This window comes from Anolis carolinensis, chromosome 3, assembly GCF_035594765.1.
Source record: "Anolis carolinensis isolate JA03-04 chromosome 3, rAnoCar3.1.pri, whole genome shotgun sequence".
Taxonomy (NCBI): domain Eukaryota; kingdom Metazoa; phylum Chordata; class Lepidosauria; order Squamata; family Dactyloidae; genus Anolis; species Anolis carolinensis.
In genome coordinates, this window is record NC_085843.1 from 271,468,423 (window position 1) to 271,493,543 (window position 25,121).

General features: G+C 39.4%; 1 protein-coding gene and 1 long non-coding RNA gene across 9 annotated transcripts in view; one reads left to right on the forward strand and one right to left on the reverse strand.

The window, feature by feature from the left end:
• Positions 1 to 25,121, forward strand: part of nlgn1 (neuroligin 1) — an 816,109-nt gene that overhangs the window by 716,718 nt on the left and 74,270 nt on the right. The gene's annotated exons all lie outside the window — the stretch shown is intronic.
• LOC134298056 (uncharacterized) overlaps positions 1 to 25,121 on the reverse strand; it is a 151,380-nt gene that overhangs the window by 5,439 nt on the left and 120,820 nt on the right. The gene's annotated exons all lie outside the window — the stretch shown is intronic.

A 25,121-nucleotide genomic window follows, 5' to 3' on the forward strand; every position in this document is an offset into this window, starting at 1 on the left:
CATTGCACTTGGCTGCAGACAGAGTCTCTTAATTTTGTCTGCTCATTTAGATGGAAAAAGGAGAATATTTAATGCTATTCTTACTAGTAAAGCTGCTGTTTGAGAGATGGAAATACATGTTTACTGGCTCTGAAGTCCAAGAGTTGTTCAAGAATGGGAAGTGGGGAAAAATTTCGCCAAGAGCATCTTCAGAAAATGTAAGTGATGCTTTAAGAAAACTATTATTGAGTAGTTAGTATAATGATTTCTTTTCATATCCTTAGACCACCAGTTGTTAAGAAACTAAGTCCACGGTGCTTATGGTTTAGAAATAATTTCAGTACTGCTAAAAGCATATCATCCATTTGAGAGCAATTCCCATCCAATCATTGTGAACATCTTGGCTTATTTTTTTCTCCTTATTCTTTCATTACTTCTTGTCCTGCATTGTAATATCATATAGGCAAATCCAATTGGCTACAGAGCGAGGGTTGAATGAAAAGTAATGCCTCCACTTTAGTAACTTCAGTTTGGATGGGAATATTTTAATAAACCAAACACAGAAATAATCTTTAGAATGTGCTCTTTAACTACCATTATTCACTTTCCCACATAATCACCAGACAATTGGATACATTTCTGCCAACAATGAACAAGTTTTCTGAAGCCGTCACGGAAGAAGTTGACACTCTGTTTCCGCAACCAGCATCTCACAGTACCCATCGTGCACAGATCTTCTGATAGCCAAGCAAAGCAATAATGTGACCCACAAGTTCTTGTGAAATGCCTATTATGCTTGAAATTTCTCTCTGAGTGATACAACAATCATCCTGAATCAATCTGTCAACCTTTTGGTTGTGAAACTCGGTGGTTGCTGTCATAGGACGTTCAACTCTTTGTCACGCAAGTCAGATGTTCCCACTTCAACATCTTTAAACTTACTCGCCCAGCAACGCACAGTACTCACATCAACACAATCACCATAAACAGCTTGCATTTTCTAATGAATCTCCTTTGGGGTGACACCTTCTCCTGTCAAGAATTCAGTGACTGCATATTGCTTAAGTCACATTGACCGACCGTCTGCGCAGGGTTCCATACTTCGTACTTTAACAACACATAATAATAATAATAATAATAATAATAATAATAATAATAATAATAATAATTTTATTCTTATATCCCGCCCCATCTCCCCGGAGGGACTCGGGGCAGCTTACATGGGGCCATGCCCAGACACGACAGCACAAATCAGATAAAACATTAAACCGAGCAGTAAAACTTCAACATGATTAAAAACAGTCATAAAAGTCAATATATACAATAATATTAAAATCTCGATTTGGGTCAAAAGATCCAGGCCAAGGTGCAAAGCAATAGCAAGTTATCAGGGAGGGATAATTATACAGCAGGTGTAATACTTAAAGTGCTGAATGAATCCTAAAAACAATCCAGAGGGTCTACTGCTTAATAGGTAAATAACATGATCCCACAAGGATCAGTCAATGAAGGCCTTCTGGAATAGCCAAGTTTTCAGGCTCTTCCTGAAAGAAAGTAGGGTAGGGGCCTGCCTAATCTCCCTGGGGAGCGAGTTCCACAGCCAGGGGGCCACGGCGGAGAAGGCCCTCTCCCTCGTCCCCACCAACCGCAACTGCGAAGTTGGTGGAAGCGAGAGGAGGGCCTCTCCCGACGAGCGAAGAGGTCATGCGGGTTCATAGGGGGAAATGCGGTCTCGAAGGTAGGTGGGTCCCAAACCGTTTAGGGCTTTGTAGGTGATAACCTGCACCTTGAATTGGGCTCGGAAAATAAATGGCAGCCAGTGGAGCTCTTTAAACAGCAGCGTTGAGCGCGCCCTGTAATCTGCCCCAGTTAGAAACCTGGCTGCCGATTGTTGTACTAGTTGTAGTTTCCGAGCCGTCTTCAAAGGCAGCCCCACGTAGAGCGCATTGCAGTAATCCAGTCTAGAGGTAACTAAGGCATGGACCACCATGGTCAGATCTGACTTCTCGAGGTATGGTCGCAGCTGGCGCACAAGTTTTAGTTGTGCAAAGGCCCTCCCAGCCACGGCCGACACCTGGGCCTCAAGTGTCAGCGCAGAGTCCAGGAGGACCCCCAAGCTGCGGACCTGCGCCTTCAGGGGGAGTGCGACCCCGTCGAGCACAGGTTGCCACCCAATACCCCGATCAGACGTACGACTGACCTGGAGGACCATTCAATGTTAAGCCTTCTCTATATAAGAGAATATATATATATTCTCTTATGTGTTTCCTGTTAATTCGTGCCAACCCTAGAGCACCTTTTTTATTTATTGCACCTTTGGGACAAATCTGACCACCCAATAAGTACCTACCTTATACTAGCTCCCATCCCCATTTTAAAACATTTCTAGTCTATTGAAGGTACGATTTATGATACAGCTCTTCCCATGATGCAGAGGAACTTCCTGACAGCTCCATCAGTATAAGTTATGGAAACATCAGAAACAATCATAATTAAGATGGGGGAGAAGATGGTTGGATATCATCTTCTGGACTCAGGAACCATGTTATAATTGGAGAAAACACCCAAAACACAAGGAAGCTATCAAATTTGACTGGGTTGAATCACTTTAGTGAGAGGGAGTAATGGGCGTTCCTGTGAGTGGTCCCCTACCAAGCACTGATATTTTGCTCTCAAAATCCTGCTTCATGAGCCTGGCACGATTTTTTAAATTAATGTAATCATTCAAAATACCAAAATTTCAAAATACAGTAGAGTCCCGGTTATCCGACTTCCGTTTATCCGACACACCGTATTATCCGACGCACTGCCCGGGGGGGGGGGGAGCGTGGCAAGGAGGGAAGGAACTTTTGCGCCCATGCATGGAGGAGGGTGCAGAGGGGAGGGCCAAACTTGAAATGCGCCATTTGAGAAACCTTTGAAACTGAAGCCACAGGAGGGTGCCTGGAGAGAGGCAGGCTCAGAAGGAAGCTTTAATGGAAAATTTCTTCCCCCCCCCCCCCCCGGCGCCTTCCTTGTTTACCTTACAGGAGCTCAAAGGCTCCCACCAGCTGTTTCTAGGGGCGGGCAGCGAGGCGGGCTCCGTGTGGAAAAGGGCCCGGAGCCGCCATGCGCATGGCTGCCTCTGACGCGGCGTCTGTCTCCCCCTCCGCCTCCTCCTTCGCATCTTCCTGGGGAGGAAGAGGGAGAAAAAAGATCTTTTCTCAAACTCCCTGCCGAGGGAGAAAAAAGCTCTTCTCTCGAGCTCCCTTCCTGCCAAGGGAAAGAAAAGCTCTCCTCCTCCTCTTCTCTTGAGCTCTCTCTCTCCCTTCGGCTGCTTGAGAGAGCTCAAGAGAAGAGGGGGAGGAGGGGGAGGAGAGCTTTTTTCTCCCTCGGCAGGGAGTTTGAGAAAAGATCTTTTTTCTCCCTCTTCCTCCCCAGGAAGATGCGAAGGAGGAGGCGGAGGGGGAGACAGACGCCGCGTCAGAGGCAGCCATGCGAATGGCGGCTCCGGGCCCTTTTCCACATGGAGCCCGCCTCGCTGCCCGCCCCTAGAAACAGCTGGTGGGAGCCTTTGAGCTCCTGTAAGGTAAACAAGAAAGGCGCCGGGGGGGAGGGGAGAAGAAATTTTCCATTAAAGCTTCCTTCTGAGCCTGCCTCCCTCCATGCATAGGGCCTCCGTATTATCCGTCAATTTCAGTTATCCAACATTGGGCCCGCCCGTTTATGTTGGATAACCGGGACTCTACTGTAGCGTATTTTTTTTCTGTCTGTAGTGCTAGTTTTTTTAAATTTTTGACTTTTGCAATGGAAAGTACTGAGATCGGAAAAGGCCGGTATCCCCAGAGTGCCGTCTTTTTAATTATTCCTTCACACTGCTTTTTCCTGTCTCTTCCTCCATCTAAATGCAGATCAGGGAGGCAGTAACTGGTCATCTTTTGCTGAGTTCTTTTAGCTTCACAAATAAGTTTCCCACATTTCAGTGCTTTTGTATGAGAAGTTGGGGGGGATTGAAAAACAGAAGGAAAGAGAGAGTAATGAGCTTTGGTAATTTTTTTCTGTCTAAAGAAAGGCTTTGCAATGCAAGAGACACACCAGCAAAGTCTTCTCTCCCAGGCTGGTTCCACACAGGGAAATGTCTGCTCTGACCCGGGTTTAAAAAACCTGTGTAAGGGCAGACTTCTAACACCACACAGGGTTGATAAACCTGTGCTTTGGCTGGGGGTGTCTAGATGTCCTCCCAGAACCTTCTGGGAGAACAAGGAGACACCCACACCCCCTGCTCAAAACTCCTTAATCCCCCCCCCGCAAAAAAAAGAGAATAACTTACCCATCAATTTTCCTGCTGCCAGTCTTCTCTTGGTGCTCCTCACTCCCCCCCTTCTCCTGGTGCCTCGTTTCTATGCACCAGGAGAACTCTGACAGCAGTGTAATGGCAGCCTGATAAATTATTTTCTCTTTTGGGGATTTTTAAAAGGGTTTCTGGTGACAAGGTCTGGGTGTCTCTCTGTCCTGGGAGGACATATAGACACCCCACCCCACCAAAAGCATGGGTTTTTCAATCCACGTTGGGGACACTGGGTTTTCTGGGCTGATTCAGCCCAGAAAACCCACAAAGGCTGTGTGGACTGCCCCCTGGGATCCTAAGATCCTGGGATATATGGCAGCATAGTTTAGTCTGAGGCCCTGTCCCTATATCCCAGGATTTTGTCCCAGATTATATGGCAGTGGGGACATATATTATCCTCCTCCTCCTCCTCCTTCCAGAGAAGGTTTGCAAAGCTTTGGAGAACTTTTGTGCAAAAGAGGGAGAGAGTCTTGGGTCACCCCTTCAACACTGCTCCTCTATCCCAGGATCTGATCCCAGATTATCTGCTTTGATCTGGATTATATGAGTCCACACTGCCAGATAATCTGGGATAAGAAGATAATCCAGGAGTGGATTTCTTCTGATGGGGCTTAGCCTGCTTCTAATCAGAAGGGGAGGGCACGCACTCAGGAGTGGGGCTTACACAGGTCACATACACACAAATATAGAGAAAATTTTTAAAGGAAAACTACTGAAACATAGATTTAAAATGCAACCTTTTCCCTTCCCAGAATGATACTATTAATTTTATATATATATATATATATATATATATATATATATATATATATATATATATATATAAAAAATGGTAAAGTTGTGGGCGCAGTGACTATAACAACAAAACTAAACATCCCAGAAATACGAAATTTGGCAACACAATGCAAAAGGCTTGCCTCCAGGTTACAACAACACAACCACACCACAAAACCACAATCCAGACCCACAAAACTCACAACAACGCATCATGCGATAACAACACAACTAAACGCCCCAGAAATATGAAACTTGGCAACACAACGCAAAAGCCTTCCCTCCAGGTTGTAACAACACAACCACACCACAAAACCACAATCCGGACCCATAAAACTCACAACAACGCATCGTGACTATAACAACACAACTAAACGCCTCAGAAATACGAAACTTGGCACACAACTAAACGCCCCAGAAATATAAAACTTAACAACACAACGCAAAAGCCTTGCCTCCCGGTTGTAACAACACAACCACACCACAAAACCACAATCCGGACCCACAAAACTCACAACAATGCATCGTGACTATAACAACACAACTAAACGCCCCAGAAATACGAAATTTGGCACACAACTAAACGCCCCAGAAATACAAAACTTAACAACACAACGCAAAAGCCTTGCCTCCCGGTTGTAACAACACAACCACACCACAAAACCACAATCCGGACCCACAAAACTCACAACAACGCATCGTGACTATAACACAACAAAACGCCCCAGAAATACAAAATTTGACAACACAACGCAAAAGCCTTGCCTCCCAGTTGTAAGAACACAACCACAACACAAAACCACAATCCGGACCCACAAAACTCACAACAACGCATCATGACTATAACAACACAACTAAACGCCCCAGAAATACGAAACTTGGCAACACAACACAAAAGCATTCCCTCCCGATTGTAACAACACAACCACACCACAAAACCACAATCCGGACCCACAAAACTCACAATAATGCATCGTGACTATAACAACACAACTAAACACCCCAGAAATACAAAACTTGGCAACACAACACAAAAGCCTTGCCTCTCAGTTGTAACAACACAACCACACCACAAAACCACAATCTGGACCCACAAAACTCACAACAACGCATTGGGACTATAACAAATACAAAATTTGACAACACAACTCATCCACCTCCCCAATCCCTACATTCACACTTGGCCTCCAAAAAAACAATTACAATAATAACAATGACAACAACAACAACAATAAGAATCAACACCATCACAGGTAAGAAACAGCCAGGCACTGAGGCTGAGAGGCACTCAGTGCTAAACTGGGCCTCCAAAAAACAATACAGTAGCATCTAACTTATCCAACCTTCATGACCACTACAACAATAATAATAAACACCTACACAGGCAAAAAAAAAAAAAAGACTATTGTACCACAATAAAAATATAAACCGCACTCAGTACAATCAGACATTACAATTAACAACAAACCAAAGACAACAGGGATCTCAAACAATTATCAATCAACACAAAAATTGAAGAAGGTAACAGACTTCAAATACTACTACTAATGTGAGTATAAAGAAGGTGGAGGTCACAGCATAAATACAACCTAATGCAGACTGACCAACACCACCAGACTAAGCCACAGCAACGCGTGGCCGGGCACAGCTAGTATATATATATATATATATATATATATATATATATATATATTAATGTGAGTCCCTTTCCATCTCAAATCTAGAGAGATAGTGGGGTGCCAATAATAATAATAATAATAATAATAATATAATAATAATAATAATAATAATAATAATAATAATAATAATAATAATAATAATATCAGGGTAATTTAAAATAATTGGGGAAGTTGTGGAAAATCCTTAACAGGGTGATAGTTTGCTTTTCCCGCCCATTTCCATTTTTAATCCCCCTGAAGTGGAAAGTCAGTCACACACCAACCTGGATGGAGAGTTCTAGTTTGGGGTTTGCCAGCACAAAACCAGAGTGAAGTGATCTGGATCATGGATTGGGATTGATCCCCTCTCCTTTTCCCCCTTTCCTCACTTAAAGCTTCTGGCAAAAGCAGGAGGGAGGGCTGCAAAGGGGAAGAGCAAGTGGTTTGCAAGGGTTGGTGAGACAATGGCTAGGAGGATATTGAAGGTCAGATATTCTCTCCTGATATAAATTGTCTCCTACACTTGAAAGGGAGATTCAGAACCTCTTGTGACTCCTGGGACACCGAAATGTGGAAGAATTCTCTTCCACTAAAATTATTACCTCCATCCCAAAATGGAAGTGCACAGGTTTAATTTAAGGAAATTAAGGGATGCTTAATGTGAGCCAGCAGGATATAGTGATTTGAGTGTTGGACTGGGGTTCTGGGAAAGTAGGATCTCTGTTTGGTCATGGAAATCCACTTGATTTATTTGGGTGGGTTCCATTCTCTGAACCTTAGGGGAAGGCAATGGCAAGCCACTTTTGAATAATCCTTTCCAAGCTCCATGATAACTTGTCCTAGGGTTTTCATTATTAGATGTGACTTCAAAGATACAACAATAGCTACATCTTGCCCTTATGCCACAGGCAGTCTAAGTTATTTTGATTCTTAGGAAAGGACAAAATTCTATGTAATGAAGCTCAGTGAACCAGCAGTTCAAATTTACATTAAGACTTGGAAATGGATAATATTTTAACCATACCTGATACACATAGAAATTCGGTGCTGTCTTTTAGGAGAAGAAAAGGCTAAGGAATTCAGACGGCACTAAGACTACTGTAAAGTAGTTGCCTCAGTATTACAACAGCCCGTTCTTGATATACACAGTATACAAAATCCAAAACTGCAGGGAGAATTTTGATGGTGTCATTAACATTCAGTGGTATTTTTTCACTTAATCTCAAAGTATCATATAATCATAGAGATGGAAGAAATTCCAAGGGCTAGCTTGTCCAGCCCCCTGCCATGCAAGAATACACAATCAAGGTATTCTTGACAGATGGCCATCCAGCCTCTGTTTAAAAACTTCTAAAAGGTAGGCTCCACTACACTTTGGGAGCACATGTTTAACTCTTGAATAGATCTTACCATCAGGAAATTCTTCCTAAAGTTTGCATTGATTGCTCCATGTCCTACTACACCTCTGACCATTTTACTCACACTACTCTGCACATCTTCCAGCTTGTCAATATATTTCTTGAATTGTGGTGCCCAGACCTGGGCACAGTATTCAGGTGCACTGGAGCACTCTGGTCAAAGCAAAATAGAGTGCTAGTATCACATTGTATTTCAAAGGAAAATTAAAAAAAAAGTTTAAATATGTGTTGCAAATCTGAATACTCTCCTCTCACCCACCCACCAAACTGCCACCTATTTAATCTTAGCATCAGCAACTGCATTATATACACTGAAACGTGGGGGTTGTATTTCATTTCCTTTGGTATAAATTAGAGTAACTCCTCTGAAGTCGGTGAAATAGCTCAAGATTTATGCCTGTGTCATTAAAGGCACAACTGGCCCATTATGATTTCATTATGGTGATGCATGTGGTGCTGTAGGAGACCCAATTAAAAACTATCACTGCTTATAGGCTAAAAAGACAAATGTTTATAAGATTTACCCAGCTGCTCCAAGGGAAATTGTAACTTTTAAGATGGTAAAAGTTCATGATTATTTTTTTTCTTTTTGTTGTAATTTCCTTTCTCTGTGGTGGTTAGTTCTACAAAAGAAATTAATAAAGGCTAATGTCTAGAAAATTATCAAAGTCTCAAGAAGAATTCTAGGTCAGGGCCCATCTAATCAGGCCTGAAAATCCAGTAGAAAGTGGAATAAAGGGGGTGTGGCTACAAACCATACATCAATGCATGCTTGATTGTGGGACTGCATAAAAAACACATGACAAAAAGGTTTGCATAAAATCAGATATTGGTACTGCTCTGAAGCATTGTATATCCCAGCCCTTAAAATCCTGACAGCTGACAGAGGGATGTAAACAGATGGAGTCACGGACACACGGGCATCTGAGGCCCCTTGTACACAGCTATATAAAATCCACATTATCTTCTTTGAACTGCGTTATATGGCAGAGTAGACTAAGATAATCCAGTTCAAATCAGATAATGTGGATTTTCTGCGTTGATAACCTGGATTATCTGGCAGTATTGAAGGGCCCTAAATGGAAGTAAAAGAGGAAAGCAATAACCATGAAAACTCTCTCCAACCATTCCTTTGTTCTCATTTCCTATGTATTACTGAAAGGAAGCAAAGCTTGAAATTACACAGTTCACACCAGCATGTCACAGGCAAGTGACCCCTAAGAGAAATGGAGTTCAAGCAAGCAAACCTGGAGTCACCAGGAGTATGGACGGTAAGACACTGTGACAGAAAATATGCTTGTGCACATTTTATTATATTCACATTAGTACTGCAAGTTTGACAAAATGATTATGAGGTGCAGCACATCTAGGAGAGTCATTCTGAAAAAAAGGATAACTTCCAGCTGATATCTCACCATACCTTTTGGGGTTTCCTTCTCATTAACCAAATATTTCTGGACACCATGGGACCATTTTCTGGGACTAATTACTCTCTGTGTGGATTCTCCTTGTGGTACAGGGAGTTTTTAATCCTATTTCCTTACTCCGGATTAAATGGCTTTCTGGAAGGGCCGTCAGTGAAAGAAGAAATACTTCTCTGAGAGAATAGATCACTGGTCCCACCATCCCTCACCACTGGAGAGACAGGCTGGAGATGATGGATCTCCAAAATCTAAAACACACATGAAGGACTGAGGTAGAATATGATGTGAAAAGCTTGAGACCTTGGAAAGTTACAACTTCTTGCAATAACCAACCCGAGGCCCTATCTACACTGTCATATAATAAGTTTGAACTGCATTGTCTTGGTCAATGTAGACACATATACTGCAAATTGAACTTCAGTGAACTGGAGTATATGGCTCTATAATGCCACATAATCAAGTTCAATGCAGTTAATCTGCATTCTGAAACTGGATTATATAACAGTATGGATGGGGGCTGAGTTATATGACTATATATCATTACCACTAATTATTTTTTTAACAAGCTAAACAAAGCTGAAGTCAAGTTGCCTTGTCAATGGTAATTCCATATTAACCTAACCTCCCTCCCTCCTTTTTCCAACCAAATTTTAATTAGAACACCTTAAATCTGGATTTTTTTAAAGGGTGGTATTTACATACTACCCTGTTTCCCCTAAAATAAGACATCTCCAGAAAATAAGACCTAGTAGAGGTTTTGCTGAATTGCTAAATATAAGGCCTCCCCCGAAAGTAAGACCTAGCCAAGTTTTTGTTTGGAAGGATGCCCGCCGAACAGAACACCAGAGCATGCAGGATCGGTAAATGTACGTATCATAGAGTGTTGTACATGGAAATATTGGTAATAACAAGAAATACTTGATAGGATTCACAATTTGTCTGGTTATGCTGGTTTATGATGACAACTACTGTACAGTATATAATAAATGTTCATTTTTTTTTGTTCAACAATAAAATTGAATTCTTCTTCATGGAAAAATAAGACATCCCCTGAAAATAAGACCTAGTGCATCTTTGGGAGCAAAAATTAATATAAGACACTGTCTTATTTTCGGGGAAACACGGTACTTACTGCAATGTAGCTAAAACTTTGCCATCAGGGAATGTACTGTTATGGCACACAAATCTCTTTATACTTCTATAAAGTATCTACTTCTACTCAGTATCTCATATGGTTTGGAGAATTTGAGGATTTTTGCACACTTTCAAGACTGTCTAAATCGTGTATAGGGCAGAAATACACTATGTGGATAATAGAAATGTTAGCTTGAAGTTTTTCAAATAATGAAACAGATTCCTCTCACATAAAGCTCTTGTTAGATATGAAACCACAGCATTTACAACCAAACTATATTCTGTCATGTATTAAAGATAGACTGAAATAAAAAGAGACAAGAACCTTTGTAAAATACCATAGTGCCACAACCAATTTGTAATGCTGCCATCATGTAGTAGAGACACAAGTGGTGACAATCCTAATAGAGTAACCAAGAAGGGAAGAACATACCTTACAGTGTTTAGTAGCATCTAAATCTAAGACTACTTGTTCTCATAACTTTGCCAGCAAAATACCAGAAATCCATTTAACATGCATAGTAACTATTACTGATTTTATTTTATCTTTTTTTCTCCATTCAAATACTTGTCACTTAAGGATGGGAACAATGATCCCTTCAAAGCAATTTTGAACACTTGGTTACCTTTTCTTCCTCTAAGATTTTGAATTTCTTGATTTTCTTTTTAAATGCGGTTCAATTTGAGTCTCTGGTAATCTGGCAAAAGTTAAGCATTGTCCACTACATTACTGTTTAGAATCATTCACTGAAGATTTGGAGCCTTTAGCTTCAATACTAATGGTGTGTGTGTGTGTGTGTGTGTGTGTGTGTGTGTGTTTAATGCAGATTAATGTGCAGTGGGATGGAATTTACTTATGTACTTTACTTATACATACAAAACTGGAGCAAACTGGTAATAAATACATGGTGCCCCAGGAGAAAGCAACCTACTACAAGGACAAACATTCTCCATTTGGATCACCAATACTGCAGTATCGGATGGTATAAAATCCTGAAGGCCCTAAGGGGATAATTCTTAAAGGAAATGCCTGATGGAGGAAACCAGTTGGAAATAAAGTTGAAAGTACAGTAGCTGTGTGTGTGACTGCATGTGTGTTCACATAGGGAATCTGATATAGGACCTAGAGTTGGAGTGAGGATTGCATACTGTTGTTGAAAAGCCAAGATAAATATGCCTCAATTTCACACAGTGTCTCAAAAACAGCACCACATCTTTGAATGCAGGTCTAGTAAACAAAATAATTAGGTGAAACCTGTCATCCATTAAGTATGTGAAATTTGTCTTCCTTTTTTTTTTTGTTAGTTCTTGATTTGTCTCAATCCATGTTTTGAAGTTTAATGCCCTTCTGTGAGGAAGGGAACATTCTCTCAGAATACTCTCCTATCTAAAACTACTGGGTGCTCATTTCTCAATAAAGCTCAGTGCCTGTCCACTATCTTGCTTTGCAATAAACAGAACCTGGAATGTAATTCTACAAGAATTGTTTATTCATCTTCACCATAGGGATTTCCCCTGTACTGCTGAAATTCTAGGTAGCATGTTGACAAGTGGCTTATTTCTTTTTTATCTCCCCATAATTGCTAAAATGTATTTTATTTAGACTCCAGGACATATAATTAATTATGTATGATGTCAGAATTACTGCCTAGGCGGCCAACAGGAGCAACTAAGCTAACAGGATCTTTTGACTTATTTATTTTTCCAAATATACTTCAGTAAAAACAATGAGAGCTCTAAAAAACTAATATGACTAATGTCATGTCAGTCAATTAGAGAAGCTACATATTGCTTGCTAACTTATTTTCCCTTTGAAGATGCCATAATAGGTAATACAGATGCTTTTTTAAAATTCAAGCAATGTTCTCACTGTGTAATTCAAGCAATGTTTTCCTGATCATAGATGGAAAAGTAAACATGTCCCAATCATTCTAAAGTTGGGTTTGTATTAGTTTTTCACGTATTCATTCATAAACCAGTTTTCAATGTCATTAACTTGTATTTACTTCGGGAGTGAAATTTACATGAAGATTTGTACTGATTTTGATACAAATTTTACTGTAGAACATTTGCTCATATGCATTTTAGCATAAAACATATATTGAGCTGGATGTTGTTCCAAAATTTGCAAATCAACGTACATAGATGAGAAAATACAAAAGAAAATAGTACTTAATCAACTAATTCATTTAGAAGGTCCAGATAAGATTAGTTCATTTAAAAATGAGATTCTACATGTAACTATATTAATTAGGTAGTTAAGTAGCATCTCCCAGCCCACTTATCTATCCAGTTGTCCTATACTAGTCAGCAACTGCAGTAAACAACAGGGATTTGTTCTTCTGTCAATTGGAACACAGCATACTGATGTTTCCACCTTTACTCCTATGAGTGATTTCTAGTGCAATAATTAGAAGCAGGATCCCTATCATAATTTCTCCGCACAGGAACCAAGTTGGAGTGAAAATATCAACCTGCTCCATCTTAATAAAAAGATCAGACTCTCATTACTCACAGTGGCTATAGCCCAATACAGCAGGATTGGAAGACTTTTATGATTGCTATGTATTCATTATATTATTGAATACTTCAAAATTGTGAACATGAACCAGTTGCAAGGCAACTCTAGCTTATTCTTCATAATTATAGTCATGACTTTCTGTCATATTCCAAACAAAAGTCTCCATAATCACAAGACTAGGTGAGATTCCCTAAAATGTGAGGTATCACTTTATGGAGATGGTAAATTTCAAGCCTATCAAGAATTTCCATTGAGCAAAGGGATCTTTTTTTTTTTTAGCTTTCATATTTGGATCTTAAGTACGTTTACAAACAGCATTACACCCCATAAGTAAAAGTAATACAATTAACTATCACATTCTGTCAAACATATAGTGTGTTTATATGAAAACTAGACACAGTTCCTGGATCTCTTCCCTAATTTTATTCTTGTTTCTATGGCATGGTTAACTGCTGTTAACTATGCAAGCCAAACTCATGATGAGAACATTGATGAGATTTCCTGAGATAGATGAGTAGAAATCCAGTATAGTTAACTTGTGACCAGGGATCATCTTTGTTTTCCAATAATGTCAGTGCTTTCCAAGGCATCTTTGTAGTATTAAATAAAAATGAGCTTCAGAATTGCCTCTAGATTTGGCAAAAACAATTTCAGTAATTTTAAGGAATGGAGAAAATCTGCATCAAGTTATCCAGGTTGTTTGACTGCTCATTCTGTATGTATGTGTATTTGTGTGTGACAATTGTCGTCTTGTTTTGCTCAGGGCTAATAGCACATGCAGCTGTGATACTTGGGAAGCTCTTGTTGACATACCCTCTAACATTTCACAAATGAAAACTGGGACACATATGGCCAAGCAACCTTGGAGTGTGCCTGAGTTAGTTAAAGTTATTAATAAGGAATAAGAGTGGCTGCAGTTATCTGTGTAAGATGTCATTAAGGTAGTGTGGTGGGTGCAGGCCATACTGGGTGACACCATCAGAGAAAGTGATACCAAAATAACTGCCTATAAAATGTTTGTGTAATCTCCAAAACAAACCTGGTGCTTTCAGCGAGTGGTAACTACTGCTGTTCCTTGAATTCTGTAATAACTGAAATAAGCTAGGATGAATGAGAAAAGTTGGAGGACAACAGAGAAACCGACTTATTTTAAATCAGCACAATAGAAATGACATAAGATTAACCAGGACTTTCTCTGTCAAATTAGAAGAGTTGGAGCATATGTGATGGCAGCCACTAATCCTCCGTTCCAAAAAATGTGTTAAGAGTACCATCTGTTTGCTTTCAGGGGAGAACAATTTGGTCCATTGGCAAGGTATCTAGAAGAGTTGGGCTGCTATCTGTCATTGCCTCTTGCAATGGCAACACATACACCAAAAAGGAAAAAAGTCACTTCTATATGGAATAATCATATCTCAATGATATTGCTTACACATGAAATTCAGAAGTACAGTAGAGTCTCACTTATCCAACATAAACGGGCCGGCAGAACGTTGGATAAGCGAATACGTTGGATAACAAGGAGAGATTAAGGAGAAGCCTACTAAACATCAAATTAGGTTATGATTTTACAAATTAAGCACCAAAACATAATGCTATACAACAAATTTGACAGAAAAAGTAGTTCAATAGGCAGAAATGTTACGTAGTAATTACTGTATTTATGAATTTAGCACCAAAATATCATGATGTATTGAAAACATTGACTACAAAAATGCGTTGGATAATCCAGAACGTTGGATAAGCGAATGTTGGATAAGTGAGATTCTACTGTATGAAGTTTTATCTCATAACATCTTTCACCAAACAGGGCTGGAAGGAGATCTTTCACAAGGCCTAAAGAACCAACCTTCCTATGTGTATTTGGGCCATTTTTGTACACCCATCAAAATAACTCTCCTTTTACCTCCCAAACTTAAATATTTGAGTCAAAAGATACTCATCTGGAAATATTCACATAGTAAATGATATATGCTTGATAGAACAAGTTTGATGATTCAATCCATTTCTGCCCTTTGGTGCTAATTTCCCATTGGCCTCCTAAAATATTAATAATGACTAGTAAATATCAGCTTTCCTGGCTAAGGGACATTTATAACATCATAGATTTATCACTGGCACAGATTAGTCTCTCACAAAATTGTTTGAAAAAAGCATATTTTGAAGATAAATGTCAAGTGTCCTATTCAAGTAAAAGGTAAAATAAAAAAAAGTTGATATGTGATTTCCACATGTTTAAGTTGTTTGACCTAGGCAGGTTTAACTCCAATGTCATTTGGAGAAAAAGCAATATACTTTGCAACATGTTACATGGACCATTGTTAGACTTACATTTTTTTCAAAATAAGATACTATTCTGCCTGAGGGAGAATTGCAAATGGCACCCATCACCCTGTGTTATGATGCACAAAGCCAGTCAAGGTAAGCTGGCATATGTGTCAGCACATTTCATAGGCACCTCTCCCCATCCGCACCAGGAAACATAGAATAGTGTCACACTAAATGACATCCCACATTTGCTGCCTGAGACAGCTTCACTATGCCTAACATTAAGACCAAGCTATACTATTATTTTATTTATGTATTAAAAATGATATGCTCAAAGCAGTTCTTACATTTTCCAGTTTAAAATATTCAAAATATACATAGCCTACAGTGATGCTGTGCAACCCATGTGGAGGAATAAAATGTTGGCTATCATACAAATACCACAAAATCCTGTTTAGTATCCAAAAAGCACCAGTACCCTACTGTTGCATGTTTTATGCATGAAAGAGTATATTTTGCACAAAAATTATATCTTTATGCAGCGCTAACATTTTTTGTGCAGAAAATACTGTTTCTACAAATTGTGTGCAGAATTATTCTTAAACTGCGAACAATGCGTTTTTGAAGGCCTTCTTGCAGTGGGAAGAACATTTATTATCTTACCCATTGCTACCTTTGAGATCCCAATTAACAGAGAATTATGTGCACAAAACAAATATGTCAATTGTAAAGCATTTGGCTCAAAGTTATTCATTCACTTTATCCATGCAATAAGATAAATCCCTAGGTGTGTGGCAATGAAAAGCAACCTGTCAGGCCACAGAGATATTTAAGGCAGAAAATACATGGGCAGCATGTACTTCTAGTTTCTTGCATAATGGTAAATCTATTTTATTCAAGTCTCAAAGCATATTAAGTGCTGGGGAACTATTGACCATGTTTGCATTTATGTTTTGGTTCTGACCTGGCCATAAGCAAATTGTTGGCCACTATAGGAACAGAATGCTGAACTAGATAGGAATCTAGTGTGATCTGGTCTTACAGTTGTGTTTTACAAAGTGCATTGGATGAATTTTAATATATTGCCTTAAAGCATCCCAGTAGATGTTAGTAGGCTATATAAGATAGTGACAGGTACAACCTGCCCTTATGTAATGGATCATTGCTGAAATCATACCTAACCTTCTGCCACTATCTTTAAAAATGGGCAGAAGTTAGTACTTGCCCCTAAATGGCAAAGCTTCTGGCAGAAAGAAAGAAAGAAAGAAAGAAAGAAAGAAAGAAAGAAAGAAAGGAAGGAAGGAAGGAAGGAAGGAAGGAAGGAAGGAAGGAAGGAAGGAAGGAAGGAAGGAAGGAAGGAAGGAAGGAAGGAAGGAAGGAAGGAAGGAAGGAAGGAAGGAAGGAAGGAAGCAAGCAAGCAAGCAAGCAAGCAAGCAGCAACAATCCTTGGAATGTTTTAAATGTTGATAAAAGGAACCTAAGATAATGTATTAGAAATCTGCACAAATGTCAGAAGCTTTTCAAAGCTGATATGTAAAAAGCAGAAGCAATTTGTTTTAGAATATTTGTATGATTTGTTCCTCAGATATAATGGCACCGAGGGTCCTTTTCTAAAAATGCAAGTGAATTCTTTCCTTATGTTTAAATGTCATATAAAATGTGGTTCTATAATCACATAATCAAATAAAAGTTTAACACTGAGGACAAACCTCTCAGGTTGAGAACAGCAAACCTGTTTCTTTGTAAATTATTTGAATATAAGATCCTGTTCTTGAATTTGTAGAGCAGACCTATATAAAAGGCTGTTGTATGGAAAGGTAACGCTGATGTAAATCCTAAGGATGTAATGGGTCGATTCTAACTGGAACAATAGGATCTTATCTATCTATCTATCACCTATCTTTCTGTCTATCTATCTATCTATCTATCTATCTATCAATGATGTTATTGTCTCCAGAGCATAGGCTACAGTTAAACATTAAGAAAATTGCAGTAGTGGCCACGGTTGATTTACACAATTTTAAAGAAGCTAATGGATATTTCAGAACAGATTATTATTATTTAGATACATATGCTCAATCATTAATCAAAACTTATTAGTTGATATCAGAAAAAGACTAAAACCCATTGAGATGACTGAAATTGCTAGTGGTCATTGCTCATCACATGTACTCACAGTGGCCGGAGCACCAGAGCAATGCAGGAGAGGATGGGGGGAAAGGGCCACACCCTTTCCCTGGGTCGCCCAAGCCCATGGACAGGGCCTTCTCAGTGGTGGCCCCACAGCTGTGAAACTCCCTCCCCAGTGACATCAGAAGAGACTCTCACTCTTAAGCTTCAGGAAAAACCTTAAGACCTGGCTATTTAAGAAAGCCTTTGGAGATTAATATAACCCATAAGTATGATAGAATCTGTTTAAAAATGGTGAAAGCAATTGGTTCAATGTTTACAAAGTTCTGTTGGTGATAGATTTTTGATATGTTTGATACATTTTAATAATTTGAGAGACCATTTTAATTGATAGGTATATGTTTTATACTATTTTGTTTTACTGATATTGTTACTGTCTGAATCTGGCATTAATTATTGCCATAGTCTGTAAGCCACCCTGAGTCCCCCTTCACGGGTGAGAAGGGCACGGTACAAGTACAGCAAATAAATAAATAAATAAATAAATGGAAAACACCTGAACAGCTGCGGCTGATTTCAAATTTCAACTAGCCTAACTGTTCACACCATCACAAAGTGTGGGTGAGATCATGAGCTTTAGGAAACTGTGGAGTACCCTGTGACTTTTAAAAATGTTGGTTAAGTGTTCTTGGTGGATTTTAGGGAGAATAGGCCTCGTCTATCATTTGGATGTCTATTCAACCCCACACATTTCATTTGGGTTGGGTAGATGGGCCCAAAATTTGGAACTGGATAAGATTGTAAAGATATATCAATAGATATCAAAGTTAGAGTGAAATATTTCTATTTGCTATGTATGGTTGTGAAAGCTGGACAGTGAAGACAATTGGCAAGAAGAAAAGCAATGCATTTGAAATGTGGTTCTGGACAAGAGTTCTATGGATAACATGGACTGACAAAAAAGACAGATAAATGGGTCTCAGAGCAAATCAAGTTTGAAGTCTCTCACTTGGAACCAAGATGACTAAACTGAGTATTTTGGACATATCATGAGGACAATGTGACTCACTGATAAAATTGAAGCCAATAGGAAAATAAATTGATAGCAGTATAGGTGGATTGATCATGGAATCCACTCAGTTTGCAAGACCGCTTGATGACCAAGGCTCTTGGAGGTCTCACATTTATAAGATTGCTATACAAGTTGAATTGATATCAAATAATAAAGTACAGACAACAAAATTATTGGTCAGATCATGGAACAATATGATGAAGCTTATATAAAAATAGGAGATTACTGAATGTCTACTGTGTGTCTTGCTTTCTCCATTAGTTCTTGTTACATATCTTGAGGCTAATCCAATTACTTCTTGCAGAGGGGACCCGTTGAATCAATTTTTTTCTGTAAGTGTTGCTACAAATTCCTATTTATTTTGTGGAGCTAAGAATTGTTTATTAGTGTAAGTATTCTTTTTGCTCAAAATACATTTGTCAGTCTGTCACTTCTTTAAAAGTACATATTTGTTTACTGCTTTCCTAATATGTGAAATTTTATGTAGAGTTGATTTCCCAATTATTGTTTGGCACCACATGCTGGGATTTATAATAAATGTTTCCATTATTCTTGTACACACAATGGGTTGTACCTATTGCAATGTTGCAAGATACCCACTTGTATTCAGTATTGGAAAAAGGGAGAATATTTTTTTAAAAAATAAATAAATAAACAAACAGATTTCAGTGGTTTGGTCATACTACTATATGAACTCATATATAAATTGTGGGCAGGTTTTGGGGTCAAAATTATGGATTTTGATATGAGCCATGAATAAATAGAAGGTTATTCCACAAACAGGGGAAAGCACCAATATCGTTTGATGGACTAGTTAGCCATGCCAGCACTGTCTTTTCTCCATTTTTGTGTGTGTCAGGAGTGACTTGAGAGACTGCAAGTTACTTCTGGTATGAGAGAATTGGCCGTCTGCAAAGACATTACCCAGTGGACACTCGGGTGTTTTGCTGTTTTTGCCATCCTTGTGGAAGGCTTCTCTCATGTCCCCACAGGGAGGTGGAGCTGATAGAGGGAGCTCATTCGCACTCTCCCCATGTTGAATTCGAACTAGCAACTTCAGGTCAGCAACCCAACCTTCAAATCATCAGTCCTGCTGGCACAAAGGTTTAACCCACTGCGCCACCTGGGGCTCCTCGTTTTTCCCATGCAAGCAGTTAAGAAAGGTCAGAAATAGCACCATGGTGGAGGGATGAGATGGGGTTAGCGCTTTTTTAAGGCTCTCCCGAGACAAACTAAGATCTTGTCATTTGCTTGAGAAGGGGATGGTTTCTTTTTAATAAGAATTAAAGTACAGTACTCACGTTGACCTTGGATAAGTAGATCCAGATTTTTGGGTTGGTTTTTAACTAAAATTTCTAGCCTTATAAGTGGAGTGATTGTGTACTTCTTAGTACACAAGAAACACTTTCATGCAACTATTTTTTTATCGTGTCAGAAGCGACATGAGAACATACTGTAAGTCGCTTCTGATGTGAGAGAATTGGCTGTCTACACAGACGTTGCCCAGAGGATGCCTGGATGTGTTAGACTTCTCTCATGTCCCCGCAAGCTAGAGTTGACAGACGGGAGCTCACTCCATCTTGCAGATCTGAACCGGTGACCTTCAGGTTAGCAACCCAACCTTCAGTTCAGCAGTTCAGCCAGCACAATGGTTTAACCCATTGCGCCACTGAGGCTTCTCATGTAACTGTGACCCTCATAAATGAAGGCAACTGTTGTATTATAATATTATCACATTGATCAGAATTTGTGAGCACACAGTGAATCGAGAAACACAAATGTGCAGCCTAAGTTTAGTATGATATATGGCAGTGAGTTAACCAAAATTTGCAATAATGGAATAATAGAATAATAGAGTTGAAAGAGACCACATGGACCATCTAGTCCAACCCCCTTCCATGCAGGAAAAGCACAATCAAAGTACCCCTGACAGGTCAACTATTTTCAAGATCATTTGAACTGCCAAAAGAATAGAAGAGCAAAGTTCTAGTTCCTTAGAGATAGACTCCCTATAGATCAGTGATTCCCAAACAACCTATCAAGATTTTTTGTGAAGAATCAGATGTGTTCAGAGAAATATAACAGGTTGTTATATTGCAAACATTTCTTGCATGTGGTTGGCAAGTTTCTGCCACACACACCATGATCTGAATTAGGCAGGTTTGAGCCATAACCCTAGAACAATCATTGTGATTGTTCCATGAATCATATGATATGGAAAATTGCAGACAAATATACAGTAGTCCTACTAATCTTATCCCCCCATGGGAGGAAAGTAAAGGCTCTCTTTCTTGATGATGTTATTCTGTAATGAAAACAGTAATTGCAGTCGTGTGTTTTTCTTTTATTTCTTGCATGCCTCCACCTACCTCATCATTTTTTAAACTGAGGAATTAAATACTTTCTTGCTGCAATATTAAAGAAGAAATATTTTTGTTATTTTGTAACTCCACTATGAATGCACCTATTGGGTAGGTGCTGTTCTTGTGTACGTGGGTTTTCATTAAAATCTCTTTTTTATTGACTGGTGGGCTGAAATTTTAAAAATTTAATACTCTGTCTTCTCACCCAAGGTCCCTTTCTAAGCTGCAAGAATTCTCAGAACTGAGCGTTATTGTTCTTTTTTTAATGCACCATTATCAGTTTCATTAAAGAAAAACATGTTTTGTCTTGTTTCTTCTGGATCCTGTGAGAAAACCATTGCATTGATTTTGCAAGAAAGGCATAGTGAGCTTTGTTGTTTGATTCTCAGCAATGCACAATGTGTAAGCACTGAGCCTGCTCTTCTACATGGAGCTGAGTACTTGAAGTGGACTCTTCTAGCATTAAGCTGATTTGTAGTGATTCCTGGATATGTTTAAGAAATCTCATGGGGAATCCAGATCAACTTGGCACCAGGAATCCAAGCTTCATTAAATGATAGAGCAATCGCTTTTTGATCCTACATATCCTTCTCTCTCTGCTAGTCTCAAGAAATTTTGACCTACAATTAAAGTGAATTAATTGATTTTGTTCATTTGTTTATTTTATTATAGAGAGTCCCTCTCCCCAAGTGGCATCTTCGTACACCTTCTTATGCCCCTTGTCTTCTTTCCTGGCAACCTATTTCTGCTCACTTTTCCAATAATATTACCATTTCCAATTTATAATGTGTCAAGGGTGTTGTAGTTCACTTTGGTCATGAGAGGACAGAGAGAGCCTAAAATTCTTCCTGCTCTCAGGAATGAGATGCTCCTCTTGTCTCATTCCTCATACAGGAGGCAGTTGGACTGGCAATTAAGACTTACATCAGTGCATGTAATGGAGCAAAAAAATTGACACTCTTGCATTCTAGCTTTTGCTGCTTAAGACAATGCTCAACTCTGCCTAATGGTAGGACCCTATCAACTGAAGGGCAGTTGTCCAATGGCCGTATCAGAAATAGAGGTGGACCAAGTTGGCAGGTAAAGGTGTACTCAAAAGGAATGTTTGGACATCTGTTCTACAGTTCTTGAAAAATCATTCTGCAATGACTGCCATTTTGTGTTGACTTGCTCATACATTTCCCTCAGAAACATAAGTAGTCACTCATGCCATGTCAAAACCTAAAGTAGTCTAGGTGGGCTTTTGTCCCTCCAGCTTATTAATGTCATTCTTTCTGATTGGTAACAGCTCTTCAAGGTCTCAGCACTGGTCTTTCCCATTATATTTATCTTTCCAAATAACAAGGACTGAAAATGTCAGGAACTGAACAAGGAGTTTTGTAAATGTAAAGCATGAGCATTGCTGCTGACCATGCATCACCCCTTCAGAAAGATATTTCTCCTCTTTCCTCGGGTACATGGTCTTGTTTAAAATTGTCTCTTGAGACAATAGATTATTTCTGGATTATTATCATTATGCATACACATACAGTTTATGGGATGGGTAAATCTATTTAGAATTTCTGGACTAAAATGTAATGAGCTTTTTGTCAAGAATAGCAAAGCTGCAGTGAAACAAAAATATTAAGCAGAGGGAAAAAATATGCTTAAAGCAATTTTCTGCAAATTTTTCTTTTTTCCTTCAGAAAACTTAGATAAGCATCATGATGATTCTGCCTTGGTCAGACCACATCTGGAATACCGCACCCAGTTTTGGGCATCAAAATGTAAGGAAGATTTTGGGGAAATGTTGACAAGCTGGAATATAACTAGAGGAGGGCAACTAAAATTATCGAGAGTCTGGAGAACAAGACCTATGAGGAACGGCTTAAAGAGCTGGGCATGTTTAGCCTGCAGAAGAGAAGGCTAAGAGGAGACATGATAGCCATGTACAAAGATGTGAGGGGAAGTCATAGGGAGGAGGGAGCAAGCTTGTTTTCTGCTGACCTGCAGACTAGGACACGGAACAATGTCTTCAAACTACAGGAAAGGAGATTCCACCGGAACATTAGGAAGAACTTCCTGTGAGAGCTGTTCAGCAGTGGACCTCTCTGCCTCAGAGTGTGGCGGAGGCTTCTTCTTTGGAGGCTTTTAAACAGAGGCTAGATGGCCCATGAGGTCTCCTCCAACTCTATGTTTCTATGATGATTTGATGATAATGTGGATTATGAACTTTGGAATGTATTGGCCTTCAAGAGCAGATCAAATCCATAATTTTCACATGAAAAGTGTATTTTTGCATCCTATTTATCTTGTACTTCACATTTCTGTGAGAGTGAACTGATTTCTGTCCTTTTAAAGATGTGTATATGCTCCCATCATAAAGCTGAAGCATTCCTACTCTAGAGTGGTGTTTGTGTCTTTTCCTTCAAAAGATGTTTGACAGATTTTCCCAGGAGAAAGGCTTGGGCTTTTAAAATTTTTATTAGCCTGCAATATTTTGAATTTTTGAGGCAAGACTCCTGTCTTTGAGACAGTGCATTTGATGGTATAAATTTTTTAAGCCACAGCAACTGCAAAGGCTGAGGATTGTCGATTTGTTGCACATCATTTGTCAGGGAGAGGACAATGAGGCTTTTGTGAGCCAGATACAGAGGCGGAAGGCATGCTAGCAAACTTTTCCAGGGCACATAATAAGGGTGGCTTGTTGATATATATGCATATATGCTGTATATTGTATGTGTAAAGTTACAATGTGAGGTTATAGTGAGTTCAAATAGAGTTACACTTACTAAATACACTAACAGTAAACACAAATGCAAACCGTAATGGTTGTCAAACCTGTTCCTTCCCACACATTATAATTCCACCATTGTCAAACTGCCTAGTGCACAGAAGCAGGGATATTTAATCTACTATAATATATGAATCCTATTCAGAAGATGGTATCAGCTTCACAAAAGGAATTTTTTTTAGTGAAAACCTCTTTCTTATGTGTTTATTAATGGAATTATTTACCCTCTTTCTCTCTCATAACATTTTACATTTTCTGCTGTCCTAGGCTTACATCCTCACTGCCTCAACAAAACAGGGTTCCAGATATAATTACCATACAGGGAGAAAAGTAACACTGGAGAGGTTCAGTGAGGAAACATCAGTAAGTAAACAACACCTAAAATATGTCTCCTTCCCACTCTTTTGCTCAAAACCATTCCCCCAGTTCTTTTATTCACATACGCATTATAACTTCCAACATCTCACAGATTACAATTGGTACATATGTGGCCAGGGGACATCATAGGGTAGTCAAAATGACAGGTAACGGAACTAAAACAGAGACTGCAGTAGTTTGATTTTGCCTAAGTCTATTGAGAAGGGCAAGATTCTGCCTCTACTTTCCTAGCCTCTCTCCCATTCTGAGTTAACCAAGTGCAAACTACTTTTGGACTTTGAATTCACTTTACAGATATTAAAATCAAGTGAGAGCAAAGGGGAAAGTTGGGATGAGGAATAAAATTGAAAAGGTAGAACAACAGAGAATTAATTGGGACTGTCCCTGCCATATTGGGACAGTTGGAATGTATGTACATTCTAGAATTCATAGACGAATTCTGTCATACCAGTCCTCATCAGACAGGGAGGAATCAGAGGCATGTTCCACTTTACCCCCCCCCCTTTAAGCACGGAGCCCACCAGCTCCCATTACATGATGTACTACTACGTCCAGCAAGGTTCCGTGCTTAAAGGGGTAGCAAAGTGGAGCGTGCCACCACCATATCAATGTGGGAGCAATGGGGAAAAGCTGAATGGTCAATGCTTCCCTGCATGGGAATGGACTGCGAGTAAGCCAGGTGATGCGGGGCATGGGGCAACAGGTTCCCCATGCCACCTGATGATGATTGCTGGATTCACCACAATGTGTGGTGTTTTTGCCAGCTAGTGTGAAAAGGTTCCTAATATTAGTGGGTTCTCAGTGTTGTGCAATTAATATGTGCTTGATGCATTGGAACAATGAGGACTTTTCAGAAGTTGGAGTAGAAAGTTAATTTGCTCCTTCTCTTCTTTGTTCTTCTT